General features: G+C 37.4%; 1 long non-coding RNA gene across 1 annotated transcript in view; it reads left to right on the top strand.

Moving 5' to 3' along the window:
- LOC129685496 (uncharacterized) overlaps nt 1–17,589 on the top strand; it is a 70,099-nt gene that overhangs the window by 12,150 nt on the left and 40,360 nt on the right. Inside the window, exon 2 of the long non-coding RNA XR_008721494.1 lies at nt 7,636–7,746. This is a non-coding gene — a long non-coding RNA (uncharacterized LOC129685496). The remainder of the gene's footprint in view (nt 1–7,635; nt 7,747–17,589) is intronic.

The raw sequence follows: 17,589 nt of genomic DNA, 5'->3' as shown, positions 1-17,589 counted from the left end.
TTTTACTTCATATCCATGAGTGTTCAGCAAGAAACTAGTAAAAAATGAAAAGTATGAGAACTACAGAAATAGTCCTTATTTTTAGATTCCTGTTGTGTTTCAGATGTAGCTGAGAAGCTGGCATACTCTTAAAACTCAAGTTAATAAAGTATAAGGTCAGAAGTTAAAGGAACCTGCTGCTGGGGTATTTAAGATAAAATAACATTGGTTTACAATATCCACAAAATTTAAATTAATATTCCACTCATGAAAATTTAATTATAGGATGCTAGAGGGGGCAGGAGAAATATTGGCTAATTATTATATTTTTTTGATAATGTGAGGATTATACATTTGAAAACACTTGAAGAATAGTAAAACTATCTCAGTGCTAAACCCTGCTGAACAGTGCTTCTTCAAAGAGAGGAGTCTTATAGTTCTCCCGAGGTAGTACAAACATAATTATCACTAGCCAGCATGTATAGTTTTGAAAAGACTAACAGAACTGAGGGAAGTAGAATTTCAAGTGAACAAGGTTTTTCTCCTCATAGTCGGGTGTTAATCACTGGGCCTTTAGGAAACTATTTAACACATTTCCCTATTTCAGTTGTATTAAAAGACAGCACAGCAGCACACTAAAGCAGCACTGTTTTCTAAATATAGAAGTTATTTCCAAGGGAAACTCAGAAATTGAAATTGAATGGTTGGTTAACTGTTATGGAAACTGTTTTGTGCTGGCCGACTACTCCTGGACATGGGGACTGCCATGGAGTATAGCTGGAATACTCAGGACACTTTCAGTAACTAATTTATATTTGTTTTGATATTCCTCTGTTGAACATTATGAATATACAGTGTGAAATGTCTAGAATGATTGTCACTTTTTAAAATTATTTGACTTTGATCTAAAGAAATTAAAAGTTAGTGTACTTTCAACTATAATTTATTTGATTTACCCTAGACTGAATTTCTTTATACTTAAAAGAAAACAAATGTTATTTTGAAGTTTGAATCTCAGAAAGGTCATCTTAAAAGAACTTTGTTCCATGTACTAATGAATGAATAAAACAGTATTAACCATTCTCTAGTAGTATTAACAATGTGTATATTTACTGTGTTATTTTGTGTATAGAAATATAGTTATTTATTGAGAAATTTAATGATTAGTTGTGCCTATATGAATACATATTTATCACATGCTTAAAGGAACCTTCAGAAGTCATAGAGACAATTAAGTATCTGGAAACTAGATCCATAAACAATATCCATAAGCCATCATGATGGTGGAGAAGCAAATATGGATCCTGTGCTAGAACAATACGTTGTGTGGACTGCTAAGCCACCTCTCCAAAACCATGACTAGGGTCAGATGTAACTTGTATTCTATGCAAACGAGGTAGATAACCATTACAGTGATATTTTTTTAAAAGTTATATTACATTTTATTGACTATATGTGATAAAACTTTTCGTAGTATTTTTTCCTTAACATACAGTCTTATGCTCACAAAACAGTACCAATTATAAATACAGTTTTAAAAATAGCCCCATTTACCATATTGACTCATACACTGATATGGTGAGACTTCAAAGCCCTATTCTTTTCAATAGTTGGCATATCCAGACAAAAGATAAGCAGGGACATTCTGGAACTAACTTAGATAGTAAACCAAATAAGGTAATCGATATTTTCAGAACAAAATTTGTTCAAGTTCATAAAGGAAATACCTCTATGGCATAAATCACATACTGACCCTCGTGCCAGGACAGTAAAGTGACTTTACTGGCCCACTCTTACCATAGAAAGATCAGCCAGACAAAACGTGAACAGGAAAATTCCGAAGCAAAAAAAAAAGGACATAATAAATATTTATTATTATTTCACCCTAACACAAAATAAAAATACCTCCTCAACACCTCATGAAACTTTCTTCAAAACTGACCACATATTTGGATACAAGGTGAGTTTCTGCAGCTAAAAACAAAACAAAGTAAAATAACAAAATCAAAAACAGCAACAACAACCAAAATTTAAATAATATTGCATCCCGTCTGACCTCCATGGATTACCTAGAATTCCTGCCCATATGTAGCCCATGGGAGCTCAATATCAAAGTGGGTCCCTAGTAAGGGGAACAGGGACTGTTTCTGACATGAATTCAGTGACTGGATCTTTGACTGCCTCCTCCTGAAGGTGGAGCAGCCTTGCCTTTTCACAGAGGATGATAATTCAGCCAGTTCTGATGAGACCTGATCAAGTAGGATCGGATAGAAGGAGAGGAGGACCTTCCCTAACATTGGACTTAGAGAGGGGCATGGAGGAGATATGAGGGAAGGAGGTTGGGCTGGAGGGCAGGAGGCAAGGGGCTACAGCTGGGATACAAAGTGAATAATTTGTAATTAATATAAAAAATAAAAAAATAATTAAAAATAATCATTAATTATATAAAATTAATGATGAAGAAAACAATACAAATCTATGAGTATTTATATATATTTGCATTGATTTGTATATATTTGATATATATACTGAATACTCATATATATATATATATTTACAAGGATGAGTAATATATACAACTCATATATATATACAAATTTACAAGGACGAGTGTATATATATATATACACTCGTCCTTGTAAATTTGTAAAAGTTTAGGACACTATGAAGGGAAAACTTTTAATTCTTTTCTTTTCTTTTCTTTTTTAATTTTTCTCAGATGAAGGGATGAAATGAGAGCCATACTCAAGCTGTGCAAACATATTGGTTGGGCTGAACCCAGACTATTTCTATTACTAGGCCTAGACTGGAAGCTTCTAGCCTCCATTCAAACTAATCTCCCTTCCACGACCTTGAAAGCTTCAGCTCCCAGCCATTACCTTAGCCTAGGATGTTTTAGCTACCAAGAATTTGCAGAGCAAATTCACCGTTGCTAGCTCTGACTTCAGGCTGGCTGATTCAGTTCAGCTGTTCTGGCTCAAACTCCTCTCCAAGCTGACTACTTCTCAATTGCTCTACATTAAAAAACCAAAGAAACAAAAAAACTGCTTCTGAGCTCCATGAACTGAACTGCATTGTTGGCATGAACTGAACCTAAGAGAATTCAACTAAATTCAACTAAAGTCACAAATTCAACTAAAGTCAACTGGATTCTGTAGGACTTCACTTAACTCAACTCCCTCTCTTTTCCTGCACTGCTCTTAAGTAGCTTCTTTCTGTTTGTTCTCCTGAAAGGTGGGTGTATCCCACCTATTATGCATTATGTCAAAACTCTTTCTGATTTGTCACTTTCTCTGGCCCTCAAATAAAAGCCATTGTTATCATCCAGTCCTGTTCTCTCTTTTCCCCAGCTTCTACTGTCTAAATTGTTTGCTATTCTGAATAAGAATTAAGTATCCTCCCTGGATTCCAACTTGCTACTTACCTTCTTCAGGTCTGTGGATGGTAGTATGGTTATTCTATATTATATGGCTAAAATCCACTTATAGTGAGTATATACAATGCCTGTCTTTCTGCTTTTGGTTACCTCACTCAGGATGATCTTTTGTACTTCCATCCATTTGCTTGCAAATATCATGAGTTCCTTGTTTTTAATAGCTAAGTCCTACTCCACTGCGTAAAGGTACCACAATTTCTGCATCTATTCTTCAGTTGAGAAACATCTAGGTTGTTTCTGACTTCTGGCTATTACACATAAAGATGCTATGAACATAGTTGAGCAAATGCCCTTCTTGTATGGTGAAGCATCTTTCGGGTATATGCCCAGGAGTGGAATAACTGGGTCTTGAGGTATTGCTATTCCTGATTTTCTGAGAAAGTGCCAGATTGATTTCCAAAGTGGTTGAGAGGGGTTGGGGAAGTAGAAGAAGGGGGGGGGGGGGGGGACATGTAGAAGATGAGAGGGCTACAATCGAAATATAAGGTGAAAAATTATAAGAAATAAGTCATTGTGATTGAAGATATTTACTAAGGACATATATGTATTCTAGCCAGATGACTAAAGGTGTATGGCATGTCTGCATTCCAACCAGATTATGCACACATGGATGTGATCCCTTTCCAGAGCAGCACCATTGCTGGATTAAAGAAAGGAGTTGTTTCCCTCCAATAGAGGGATTTCTGGTTATGTCTTTTTTTATTTATATAAACAGTTTAATTTTATTTTTTAATTTTTATATTAATTACAGTTTACTCACTTTGTATCCCAGCTATATCCCCTTCCCTCATTCCCTCCCAATCTAGCCCTCCTTTCCTCATCTCCTCCCAAGCCTATAGGGGAGTTCCTCCTCCAATTCCATCTGACCCTAGCCTATCAGGTCTCATCAGTCCTGGCTGCATTGTCATACTCTGTGGCCTGGGAACACTGCTCTCCCTCAGGGGGAGGTGATCAAAGAGCCAGCCACTGAGTTCCTGTCAGAGATAGTCTCTATTCCCATCATGGTAAACCACTTGGTTTACTAAGGGCTACATTTGAGCAGGGTTTTTAGGTTATCTCCTTACATAGTCCTTGTTGGAAAATCAGTCTCATAAAGGACTCTTGGGACCAGATGTCTTGATCTTGTTGTTTTCATTTTAGAGCTCCTGTCCCATCCAGGTCCTTCTATCTCCCCATTCTTGCTTAAGAGTCCCTACACTCTGCCCAAAGTTTTGACTCTGAGTATCCCCATCTTCATTGATACCCTGCTGGGTAGAGTCTTTGAAAGACCCTCTATGGTAGACTCCTGTCCTGTTTCCAGTTTTCTCCCTCTTCAGATGTCAGGCCCATTTGCCTTTCTGAGTGAGGATTGATCATCTTACCTGGGGTCTTCCTTCTTATTTAGCTTCTTTAGATGTACAGATTTTAGTATATTTATCCTATAATATATGTCTAGTATCCACTTATAAGTGAGTAAATACCATGTGTGTCTTTCTGTTTCTGTGATACCTCACTCAAGATGATCTTTTCTAGATTCCACCATTTGACTGCAAATTTCATGATTTCCTTGTTTTTAATTGCTGAGTATTATTCCATTCTGTAATTGTACCACAATTTCTCTATCCATTCCTCCATTGAGGGACATCTGGGTTGTTTCCATGTTCTGGCTATTATGAATAAAGCTGCTACAAACATGGCTGAGCAAATGTCCTTGTTGTATACTTGAGCATCTTTTGGATATATGACTAGGAGTGGTATAGCTGGATCTTGAAGAAGCACTATTCTTAATTGTCTGAAAAAGTGCCAGATTGTTTTCCAAAGTGGTTGTATAAGCTTACATTCCCACCATCAATGGAGGAGGGTTCTGCTTTCTCCACAACCTCTCCAGCATGTACTATCACTTGAATATTTGATTTTAGCCATTCTGATGGGTGTAAGTTGAAATCTCAGTGTTGTTTTGATTTGCATTTCCCTGATGACTAAGGGATGACATTGAGCATTTCTTTAAATATTTCTCTGCTATTCAATATTCTTCTGTAAATAATTTTCTGTTTAGCTCTGTACTCCACTTTTTAATTGGATTACTTCATTTGTTGCTTTTTAACTTCTTGAGTTCTTTATATATTCTGGAAATTAGCCCTCTGTCAGATATATTCCCAATTTGTAAGATCCTGTTCTGATGACAGTGCCCTTTGCTTTACAGAAGCTTTTAAGTTTCATGCAGTCCAATTAATTGATTTTTTTTTTATCTTAGAGCCTATGTTGTTAGTGTCCTGTTCAGGAAGTTGTCTCCTGTGCCAATGAATTGAAGGTTCTTCCCCACATTTTCTTCCAACAGATTTAGTATGACTGGTTTTATGTTGAGGTCTTTGAACTATTTAGACTTTAGTTTTGTGCAGGGTGATAAATATGGATCTATTTTAATTTTTCTACATGTAGACATCCAGTTGGATCAGCACCATTTGTTGAAGATGTTGTCTTTTTTCCATTGTATGATTTTTGGCTTCTTTGTCAAAAAACAAGTATCCATAAGTGTGTAGATTTATCTCTGGATCTTCTATTTGATTCCTTCAAAATATCATTCTGTTTCTATGCCATTATCATTCAGTTTTTATTACTATTGCTCTGCATACAGCTTGAGGTCAGGGATGGAGATACCTCCAGATGATCTGTTGTTGTACAGGATTGATTAAGCAATTCTGCGTGTTCTGTTTTCCCATATAAAGTTGAAAATTGTTCTTTGAAGGTCTGTAAAGAATTGTGTTTGTATTTTGATAGGAATTGCACTGAATCTTAGATTGCTTTGGGAAGGATGACCATTTTTACTACCTTAATCCTACTGATCTATGAGCATGTGAGATCTTCTCATGTTCTGTTAATCTTCTTCAATTTCTTTCTTCAGAGACTTGAAGTTTTTTCAAACAGGTCTTTCATTTGCTTGGATAGAGTCACAACAATTACTTTATGTTATTAGTGGCTATTGTGAAGGATGTTGTTTTCCTAATTTCTTTTTTTAATGTTATATTTTTCATTAAATTTTTATTTTTTTTATATTAATTACAGTTTACTTACTTTGTATCCCAGCTCAATCTCCTCCTCCCCCCTTATTCCCTATCAATCCTATTCTGCTTCTGTCATATACTCCCATGCCCCTTTAGAAGCACACTGATAGGGGAGGTCCTCCTCCCCTTCCATCTGACCCTAGCCTATCTGGTCTCATCAGGACTGGCTACATTGTCCCCTCTGTGTACTGGCAAGGTTGCTCCCCCCCTCAGGGGGATGTGATCAAAGAGTGAGCCACTCAGTTCATGTCAGAGACAGTCCCTGTTCCCCTTATTAGGAAACCCACATTGATACTGAGCTTCCATGGGCTGCATCTGAGTAGGGGTTCTAGGTTACATCCATAAATGGTCATTGGTTGGTATAGCAGCCTCAAAAAAAGACTCCTGTGCCCAGGTTTTTTAATTCTTTTGCTCTCCTTGTAGATCTCCTGCCCTCTCCAAGTCTTACTATCTCCCCCTTCTTTCACAAGGTTTCCTTCACTCTGCCCGAAGTTTGGTTATGGGTCTCAGCATCTGTTTTGGTACACTGCTGGGTAGAGTCTTTCAGAGGCTCTCTGTCATAGCCTTTTGTTCTCTTTCCTATTTTCTCCTTCTTCCAATGTCCAACCTGTTTGTATTTCTGATGCTTGATCATGTTACCCTGTGTAATCCTTCTTGCCTATCTTCTTTAGCTGTACAGATTTTATTATGTTTATCCTATAATTTATGTCTAATCTCCAGTTAGAAGTAAGCATATACCGTGTTTCTCAGCCCCTTTGTCTTCTGTATACAGAAGGGCTACTGATTTGTTTTTTAGTTAATTTTGTATCCAGCCACTATGGAGTCGCTCATGTATGTACATCATCTACAAATGGTGGTACTTTGACCTCTTCCTTTTCAATTTATATCCCCTTTATATCCTTTAGTTGTCTTACTGATCCAGCCAGGTCTTCAAGTACTATGTTGAAGAAATATGGAGACAAAGGGCAACCTTTCCTTATCCCTGATTTCAGTGGGTTTAAGTTTCCCTCCATTTAGATTGATGTTGGCTATAGGCTTGCTGTATATTGCCTTTACTATGTTTAAGAATGTGCCTTTTATTCCTGATCTCTCCAAGACTTTAAACATGAATGAGTGTTGGACTTTGTCAAATGCTTTTTCTGCATCTAAGGAGATGATTATATGTTTTTTCTTCTTCAGTTTGTTTATACGGTGGATTACATTGAATAATTTCTCTATATTGAACACCTTCATGCCTGGAATGAAGCCTACTTGGTCATGGTATCTTTTATGAGTTTTTGGATTCGGTCTGTAAGTATTTTTGCACCAATATTCATAAGAGAGATAGATCTGAAATTCTCTTTTTTTTTTTTGTTGTTGGGTCTTTTTGTGATTTAGTTATCAAAGTGAATGTGGCTCCAAAGAATGAGTTTGGTAATGTTCCTTCTGTTTCTATTTTATGGAATAGTTTCAATAGAATTGGAATTAGCTCTTCTTTGAAGGTCCAGTGGAATTGTGATCTGAAACCACCTTAGCATTTTTGGAAGGGAGACTATTGATGACTGCTTCCTTTTTCTTAGGACTATACAGTCTATTTAATTTAGTAAATTGATCTTGATTGAATGGAGTAAATGGAATCTAACAAGAAAATCGTCCATTTCATTTAGATTTTCAAATTGTATGGCATAAAGGCTTTTGTAGGTAGACTTAATGATTGTTTGAATTTCCGCAGTGTTTGTTGTTATGTCACTCTTTTCATTTCTGATTTTGCTGATTTGAATAGTTTCTCTCTGCCTTTTAGTTAGTTTGGCTAAGGGTTTGTCTATCTTGTTGATTTTCTCAAAGAACCAGCTTTTGGTTTCATTGATTATTTGAATTGTTTTATTTGTTTCTAATTCATTGATTTCAGCTCTGACTTTGATTATTTCCAAACATTTACTCCTCTTGGGTGTATCTGCTTCTTTTTTTCCTAGTGCTTTTATGTGCGCCATTAAGTTTCTTGTATTAGATGTCTCAAACTTCTTTCTGGAAGCACTTAATGCTATGAACTTTCCTCTTAGCACTGCTTTCATTGTATCCCACAGGTTTGGGTAAGTTGTGCCTTCATTTTCATTGAATTTTAGGAAGTCTCTAATTTCATTTCTTCTTTGACCAAGCTTTCATTGAGTAGAGAGTTGTTTTGTTTCCATGTATATGTAGGCTTTTTGTTATTTCTCTCTTTGATGATGTCTAGTTATAGGCCGTGGTGGTCTGAAATAATCCCACAAGGGATTATTTCAATATTCTTGTATCTGTTGAGGCTTGCTTTGTGCCTGACTGTAAGGTCAATGTTTCAGAAGTTTCCCTGAGGTACTGAAAAGAAGAGATATTTTGAATTTGGATGAAAAGTTCTGTAGACATCTATTAGGTCCATTTGATTCAGGACCTCTCTAAGCATCATTTTTTCACTATTCATTTTCTGTTTAGATGATCTGTCCCTTGTAGAGAGTGGAGTGTTGAAATCTCCCACTATTACGGAGTTAGGATCCATGTGTACTATCAGTTTTAATAATATTTCATTTATAAATACATGTACTCTTGTATTTGGAGCATAAATATTCAGGATAGTGATATCTCCCTAGTGGATTTTTTTTTCCTTTGATGAGAATGAAGTGGCCCTCCTCAGCTTTTTTCATTAATTTGGTTGAAAGTCTAATTTTATTAGATATTAGCTACCCCAGCTTGTTTTCTGAGTTGTTTGCTTGAAAAATTTTTTTCTATCCTTTTACTCAGAGGTAGTGTTTATCTTTGTTGCTTACATGTGTTTCTTGGATGCAGCAGAATGTTGGATCCTGTTTCTGCAACTATTCTGTTAATCTGTATCTTTTTATTGGAGAGTAGATTCCATTGATATTGATAGATAATAGTGACCTATGAGTTTTAGTTACTTTTATTGTGGTGTTGATGGTGTTACTATTAATTGTACTCTTTTACAATTAATTGAAGTTATCTAAATCCTGTGTTTTCTTGGGTATATTTTTTTGTTGCTGTTGGAGTTTTACTTCTAGTATCTTCTGTAGGAGATTTGTCAGCCCAGTGGTGTCCACTGTTTATCTTCTGGGCAGGGAGTACTATATTTGGGGTAGCCACCTGTGCTGTCTCAGTCTTGGATCATGGAGGCTCCTGCTAGGGCTAGCTTCCACTCTGCTGCTGCTGCATACCTGAGAATTTGGTACAACCATCCATCAGGAAGCCCTCTGAAGCCCATACAGCTGCCTGCAGACCTGGGAGGCCCCTATTGCTGCCCACAGCTGCTGCAGACCTGGGAGACTGGTACAGCTGCCTACAAGGAGGCCCTTACAGCTGCTTGCTACTGCTGCAGAACTGTGATTCCTGCCTCTGCTATCTCAGTTAGAGAGCATGGAGAATGGTGAGAATGATGCTTGAGACAATCACTGTAGCCTCTGCTGAGCAGGGAGGCTGGTGCTTGGAGCAGAGGGCACTGCTGGCTCCCTCTGCTGAGGAAGGAGGCCTGTGTTTAAGGCAAGAGCAAGGGGGTTTTAATATTCACCACTCTCCATGGTGACTTGGATGCAAATGATCTCACCTCTGAATTGTCCCAAAATTGTCCAGGAAGCCTCAATATCGATGTTCTGGTTTCAGTTGCCCCTCCACTCACCAATTTCAGAGTTTCAGGTATTGTGTGCCTTAGATAAGGTGCGAGCTGGTTGCTGCCATCTTGGAATCCTCCTCTATAAACAGATTAAAGAAGGCATTTTCATTTAATATAACTGTGTTGAATGTGTTTATAACATTTAGCTTCATATCATTGTGTTTTTTATGTTTCATATACATATTTATTTATTTATTATAATTTATTTACTTTGTATCCCAGCTGTAACTCCCTCCCTCTTGTCCTCCCAATCCTACCCTCCCTCCTTCTCTTCCCATGCCCCTCCCCCAGTACATTTTCTTGATTGGTGTTAATGTGTTCAGCACAAGTCCCTGGTGGGTAGTGCCACACCTACGTCAGTGGGCCTGGGACTTGTTAAAAAGCCAGATGAGTAAGACTTGGGAGAACAGATAGGAAAAATCAGTCAATCAATCAAACAAACAAACAAACAAAAACAAGCTATTCCCTCATAGGTCCTGCTTCTGTCCCTGTTGAATTCCTTTCCTGACTTCCTATAGTAACAGACTTGAACAAGATTTGTAAGACAAATAAACCATTTCTTCAGCTAAATTGATTTTGGACAATGAATTATCACAACAATAGAAAATAATGAAGATACATTTCTTACCTCCAACTTTAAGGAATCTTTAGCAAGAGGAGTGCTTGGAGAATGTAGAAGCCTTTGAGTGGTGTTGTTAATAGAAATGGCCACCACAAGCACATATTCTTAAATGTGTGGCCATTAGGAAGTGGTTCTACTTGACAGGTTTTACAAGATGTGGCCGTTTTGGAGTCAGTGTGGCCTTATTCTAGAAAGTGTGTCACTGGGTTTGGGTTTTGATTTTCAAAGCTCAAGCCAGGGTTGCTTCTTGCTGCCTATAGATAGGTCTTGATGTTGAACCTTCAAGCAACTTATCTGACACCAACTCTGCCTGTATGTTTCCTTCCATGATGACATTGGACTAGATCTTTGTTCCTGTAAGCAAGTCTCAATTAAAAGCTTTCCTTTAACTTTCCTTTAATAAGAGGATGCTTAACTCTCATTCAGAATGGCAAATAGGATAGACACCTGTAAAAAAGAGGGAGCAGATGAGAGCCTACTATGGAGGGTCCTCTGAAAGGCTCCACCCAACAGGAGACCAAAGCAGATGCTGAGACCCACAAAGAAACTTTGGGCAGAGCACAGGAAGTCTTATGGAAGAAGTGGAGGTCAGGGGGAAAAGGACAAAGAGGGAACAGGGGTTCCATAAAGAGACCAACAAATCAAAAAGAATCTGAGCCCAGGGGTCCTGCAGGGGTTAGTCTTAATGCATCAACCAAGGACAAAGCATGGAGAGGACCTAGAACCCCTGCTCAGATGTAGCCCGTAGGGAGCTCAGTTTCCATGTGGGTACCCAAGTAAGGGGAACAGTTCTGTCATGAACTCTGCTGCCTACTCTTTGATCACTTGCCTTTGGAAATGCAGCCCTGCCAGGAGACAGAGGAAGAGGATCCAGGCAGTCCTGATGAAACTCAATAAACTAGGGGCAGATGGCAATGTCGGAAATCTCCCACTTTCAGTGGACTAGGAGAGTAGATAGGGAGGAAGAAGGAGGGAGGGTGGAACTGGGGGAATTGAGGGAGGGGGCAACAATTGAATAAATTGTAAATAAATAAATAAATGATAAAAAAGCTTTCCTTTATAAATGTTGCTGTGATCATGATGTCTCTTCATGTCAATGGAGCATTGACAAAGACACAAAAGATAAGGAAAAGTGCTATGAAGTGCTTCCCTTTGGGCATGGTATGGCATGATTACCATATATGTGGAGCCATAGTGGCGATGGTTACCTACACAAGAACTTCAAAAACTCAAGTCAGTCAAAATTCCATTATGGGTGAGAAAGGTACTTGTGAGGCCCTATACCTTGTTGAGGAGCTGTTAACAGTTGATGGTGGCTTAGGGAGAGATAGACATTTTTCTTTGAGTTCTAACCACTGCCAGATAGCCCTTGTTTCAGTTGAGGACTGCTCTCACATGCATAAACAAGCAGCATTAGCTACAATATTAACCAACAAGAAAGAACATGTGAAGTTTGAAAAGTTCCAACGTGGTCCATAGAGAGCTGGAGGCATGAAATGGAGGGTGGTTATGAATATGATATATTTTATTCATGTATTAAATTCTCAAAAACATAAGAAATTTATTTTTTAATTATCTCCACCTTTTGTTGTCTAGAAGTGTATTAAAATAATTTGGATGAAGAAAAAAGTATTTTTGTTAGTGAAAATTGATCACATAATTTCTTTTTACTAAGGCAGAGATTATTTTTGAATTTCCAAATAGTGAGGAATCCCAATGTAAAGCATTTAAGTCCTTATATTTTCTTGTCTCTCTTGGTTTTGATATGATAGGCATATATCAGATAATGCATTATATTAAAAATCAAACAAGAATCACCACTTTTAGCTATATAACAGATTTACTATTTTTGCTCTTGCTCTCCCTTGATCTATTTACCCTTAGATTTCATTAGTACTTTGGTCTTGACATCATGTCTGTAGCATTGTTTTTTATGATTTCTTTGTTTTCATTTATTGTTTTCTATGATTTCATTGTTTTTTTATGATCTCTTCTTGTCTGCCAGTTCCTATATCTACATGGCACTTACTTACTTCTGTCTACTGACATGTTCAAAACCTCATCAGATCTGACATGACAAATTGATTCAGAACATAATTCAGTCTTGGCTAAGGGTTTGTCTATCTTGTTGATTTTCTCAAAGAACTATTCCTGGCCTGACTTCCACATGGAAAAAGTATGAATTTGATAGCAGAAGTGTTTTAAAACTAGCACAAATATTTAGTGCTAGGGAGATCTGTATCACCAGCATTTGCATGCCAGCCATGAACACCTGAATTTGATCTCCAGAATCTACACAAAAGTCAGGGTTTGTAGTTTGTTCTTGGAATTCCTGAGCAGGAAAGGAGAAAAACGGGATCCTTGCAGTTCTTTGCTGACCTCATTAGCCTCAGGCTGAGAGAAAGTACCTGTCTCAAACATTAAGATAGACAGCACCTGAGAAGTGACACCTGAGTTTGTTTTCTAGCCTTGCTGTGAATGTCCACACAAACCAATTATACACATAGCCATGTAACACATATACAAAATAATAACATAATATTTGACTCATGCACAGGTCAAACACTTAAATCAACAGTTTGAAAGATATGATGAATATTAACTACAACCAAAAAATTGATAAAATTAGTTACTATGGATTTTGTTGTGCTAAGCATGGCCCCTCCCTTCACTGAATATTTTAGAATGCTGCAGGGGCAGAGGTAGCTTGCAGAGGTGTGTCTGGTAGACTTGCAAATATTTGCTGTCCAGAAGAACATATCACCTGTCAAGTTTATTATTCTGTAAAGAATAAATATATATCTGCTGTTACACTGAACACAGCAGTCTTAGCATGACAGTTTTGTTGAATATCTATTTGTATAACATCTTCTCAAGAACTGAAATTGATCTAACATCTTATTTTTCTCTCATTTACTAATGTGATGAATAAAATCTTTGGCAAAATGCTTACCTTATTTTTGTATCAAAAGTACATTAATATTTGGTAAATTAGATTGTATCCTGAAGGTAGGATTATAACATAGACTTAAAATCCTTTGGGGATTCAGTGTGGCATATTGTAACTATTTCGTTGAAATTTGAAAATATACTCACTGCTCTGGCGTCGTTGTCACAGTATTCTTGCTCATTTTTTCTCCAGGCTTACACAGTTATTTTTTAAACTTTCATACATATATCTTATAGAAATATGTCTGGATCATTTCCACTCACATTCCTTCCCACCAGTTCCCCCAGGCTTCCTTCTAAAATATCTCCCTTCCAAGTTCATGTGCCCCAGAGAAATGAAGATATTATAATTTTGTGTCTCTATGACCAACCAAAGTTCCTATTGTACAGTAACATACCTATTTATTGCTTCACATTATAGCAATTTACACAATTATTGTAAAATAATTCAGACAAGATAACTGGATTTACCTAAGATCTGTCTTCTGTTGATTTCCTCATTTCAAGACCTGGAAATCATTGATCTTCACAGTCCCTACTCCTCTTCCAATTGTTTCTATATCTAGACTCATAGCCTGGATATGTTGTACTGATTGGATTCTTTCACTTGCTTAAATCCATTTATTTTTTTCCATATATTTAAATTTTACCATAGTAGTATATCATTACCTGGATGCAGCATAGTTTATCATCTGTTGACACTAAAGCACATTTTCATTATAAATTTGAGTAAATACAAAGAAACATTTTTTTAAATATACATGTATTTTATTTTGATCAGAAGATTTTCAAATTGAGTAAATATAAAGGCGTGTTATTGCTAAGTTATTTAGTATGAGTTAGCTTAATTTTATAATGTCCTGGCAAACTCACTTCTAAATTGTCTGCATATTTTAATCCACACTAAGAGATATGGAGAGTTGCTGTTGAGTTTTTGTACCTTTCCATGCTTTAGTGCCATGAGTATTCCAACCTGGGTCTTTCCATAGATGTGCAATGTATTTCATTTTTATATTTATTTGTGTTTCCCAAAGTATATGATGTGTTTTTTTTATTTTCTGATACTAATTTAATTTCTAAATGTGTCCTTGTTACCTTTCAGAGAATTCTTTATCCTCTTTTAAATTAAGTTACTATTTTCATTTTATTTTATTATTTATTTTTTGATTATTACAATTTATTCACTTTGTGGCCCCTCCTTCATCTCCTCTCAATCCTTACTCCCTCTTCTTCTCCCATGTCCATCCCAAGTCCACAAACAAAGGAGGTCCTCCTCCCCTTCCATCTAAAACTAGCTTATCATGTCTCATCAGTACTGGCTGCATTGTCTTCCTCTATGGTCTTGTACAGCCTGTACAGCAGCACTCCCCTTAAGGGGGAGGTAATCAAAGAGACAGCCACTGTGTTCATGTCAGAGACAGTCTGTTCCCAGTACTAGGGAAACCACTTGGAGCCTGAGCTGCTATTGGCAGCGCAGAAAGGGGCCTTAGGTTATGTTCATACTCCATCCAAGTAAGAATTTCTTTGAGTTATGGTTCTTTTCAAACTTTCAATAAATGTTTTGATGCAAAAGTATTTTGCAAATATTTTCTTTCACTCTATTTCTTGTCTTTCCATTATCATTTTCTTTTACTGAACTGATGCATCCAACTTTAATGAAGTTCAGCTCGGCAATTATTTCTTTTGTGGATTTTATCTTAATTTATACATAAACACTTATTATCATATCCAATGCTTTTTTTCTTATTTTACACTCAAGAATGATTATAGAATTCCATTTTACATTTAGGATTATGATTCATTTTGAATTAGTTCTGCAAAGGTTATAAGGTCTAAGTCTAGATGAGTTTTTATTTGATTGAAATTTGAAGTTACTGTAATAACTATTTCCTCATATCTTAGTTGCTTAAATTGGATCCAACATTTTCAACCAGATTACTCATAGTTATTTAAATAAGAAATGCCACAACATAGTTATTTAAATAAGAAATGGCCATTTATCTTTATCACTAAATAGGAAATGTTAAAAGAAAAGCCATCTAAAGTGGTACAATCCTGGAATCTTAGTATTTTGTAGGCTTAGGCAGAATCATTGGTTTGTGGAAAGCTTGGCCTATATAGAGAGATTCTGTCTCAAAATAAATAATGCCAAAACAAACAACAACAAAAAAATGACAAACAATGACAAATGAGATTCTAAAAGGATATAAGAATGTTCCTTGAGATTAAAAGGAACACAAAAAATGTCACAAACATGCTGACAGATACATTATTATTTATGCTTTTGTTCTTCTATAAAATAATTTTCAGGAAAATATTAATGGATTACTTATAACATTCTTTAATTAAATAATCATGTCCACAATATCTTACAGGTGTTTATGTGGCATGTGAATTACATACCATCCATGACAAGAAAAAGTAATGGGAAAAATACATTAAGTAAAGCTGTATGTTTCAACATTTAATGGAATTGGAAAGATTTGATTCTCAAAGTGGTTGTACAAATTTACATTCCCACCAGCAATGAAGGAGGATTTCCCTTTCTTTACAACCTGTCCAGCATATATTGTCACGTAAGATTTTGATCTTAGTTAGCCATTCTGATGGGTATAAGGTAGAATCTTGGGGTCATTTTGATTTGCATTTACCTGATGTACCTGATGACTAAAGATGTTGAGCATTCCTTTAAATGTTTTTCTGACATTTGGTATTTCTCTGTTGAGAATTCTCTGTTTACCTCTGTATCCCATTTTTTAAATTGGATTACTTGGTTTGCTAGTGCTTAATTTCCTGAGTTCTTTATATAATCTGGATATTAGCCTTCTGTCAGATATAAGGTTGGGGATAATCTGGGGGTGTAGTCAGGCAAGAGAGAAAGACTATGCAGTCTATCCTGATGAGACCAGATAGGGTAGGATCAGACAGGAGGGGAGGAGGACCTCTCTTATAAGTGGACTAAGAGAGGGGCCTAGAGGGAGAAGAGGAAGGGAGGGTGAGACTGGGAGGAGACAAGAGATGGGAGTGCAGCCAGGATACAAAGTGAATAAATTGTAATAAATAATAAATAAAGGAAAAAAGGAGTCCAAGATGGCAGCAACCAGCACGTACCTTAACCGAGTGTCACAGGATCTGAAACTCTGAAATTAATAAGTGGAGGGGAAGCTGAAGCCAGAACATCTACATTGAGGCATCCTGGGCAAAAGGGGACAACCCATGAGCTGGGGAAGTTTTGATCCAGGTCATCAGCAGATGTTCTTGGGAGTGAGAGTGGCGAATATTCAACCTCTCTGCACTCCTCCTTTCCCCAAGCAAGGGCCTCCCTCCTCTTCAGAGGTGGCCAGCAGTGCCCAATGCTCTAAGAACAGGCCTCCCTACTTAGTGGAGTCTGCCAGACCCCAAGCACAGGCCTCCCTATTCAGAGGAGGCAGCAGTGGTTGCCCCAAGCACTAACCTCCACACTGGGTGAATGAGAAGGCAAAGCAGGCCTTCCAGGTCTGCAACTGTTGTGGGTAGCTATACAGGGCTGATGGCTAGCCCAAGCAGCAGCCTCCATGTTCTATGACTGAGAAGCCAGAGGGGCTTACCCCAAGTACAGGTCTCCCTGCCCAGCAGGCAAACAGTGTACACCACTGAGCTGATGGATCTCCTACACTCTCATTTGCCCCTGTGGGCCCCTCTGAGAGTAGAGAACAGACGGAACACTGGTGCTTTCTGAATAGGCCTGCAAGCAAGTGAGTGCACCTTTGAGTGAGTGCTTGCAGAGCCCCAGATCCAGAGTTCCTCTTCAATAGCAGCCAGACACTGGAACCCTCCCACCCATACCGCCACTGTGGGCAACATAGGGATCCTTGGGGCAGTGTTCTCTACACTGAAGCCCCTGTTTTGTGAGTCTACCAGTGGAGTTCAGGAAAACAATTCCTGAAGCCCA

This window comes from Psammomys obesus, unplaced genomic scaffold, assembly GCF_907164565.1.
Source record: "Psammomys obesus unplaced genomic scaffold, mPsaObe1.curated_primary_1811, whole genome shotgun sequence".
Lineage (NCBI taxonomy): Eukaryota > Metazoa > Chordata > Mammalia > Rodentia > Muridae > Psammomys > Psammomys obesus.
Note: the sequence above shows the minus strand (reverse complement) of the source record. Positions and strands in the feature narration are given on the sequence as shown.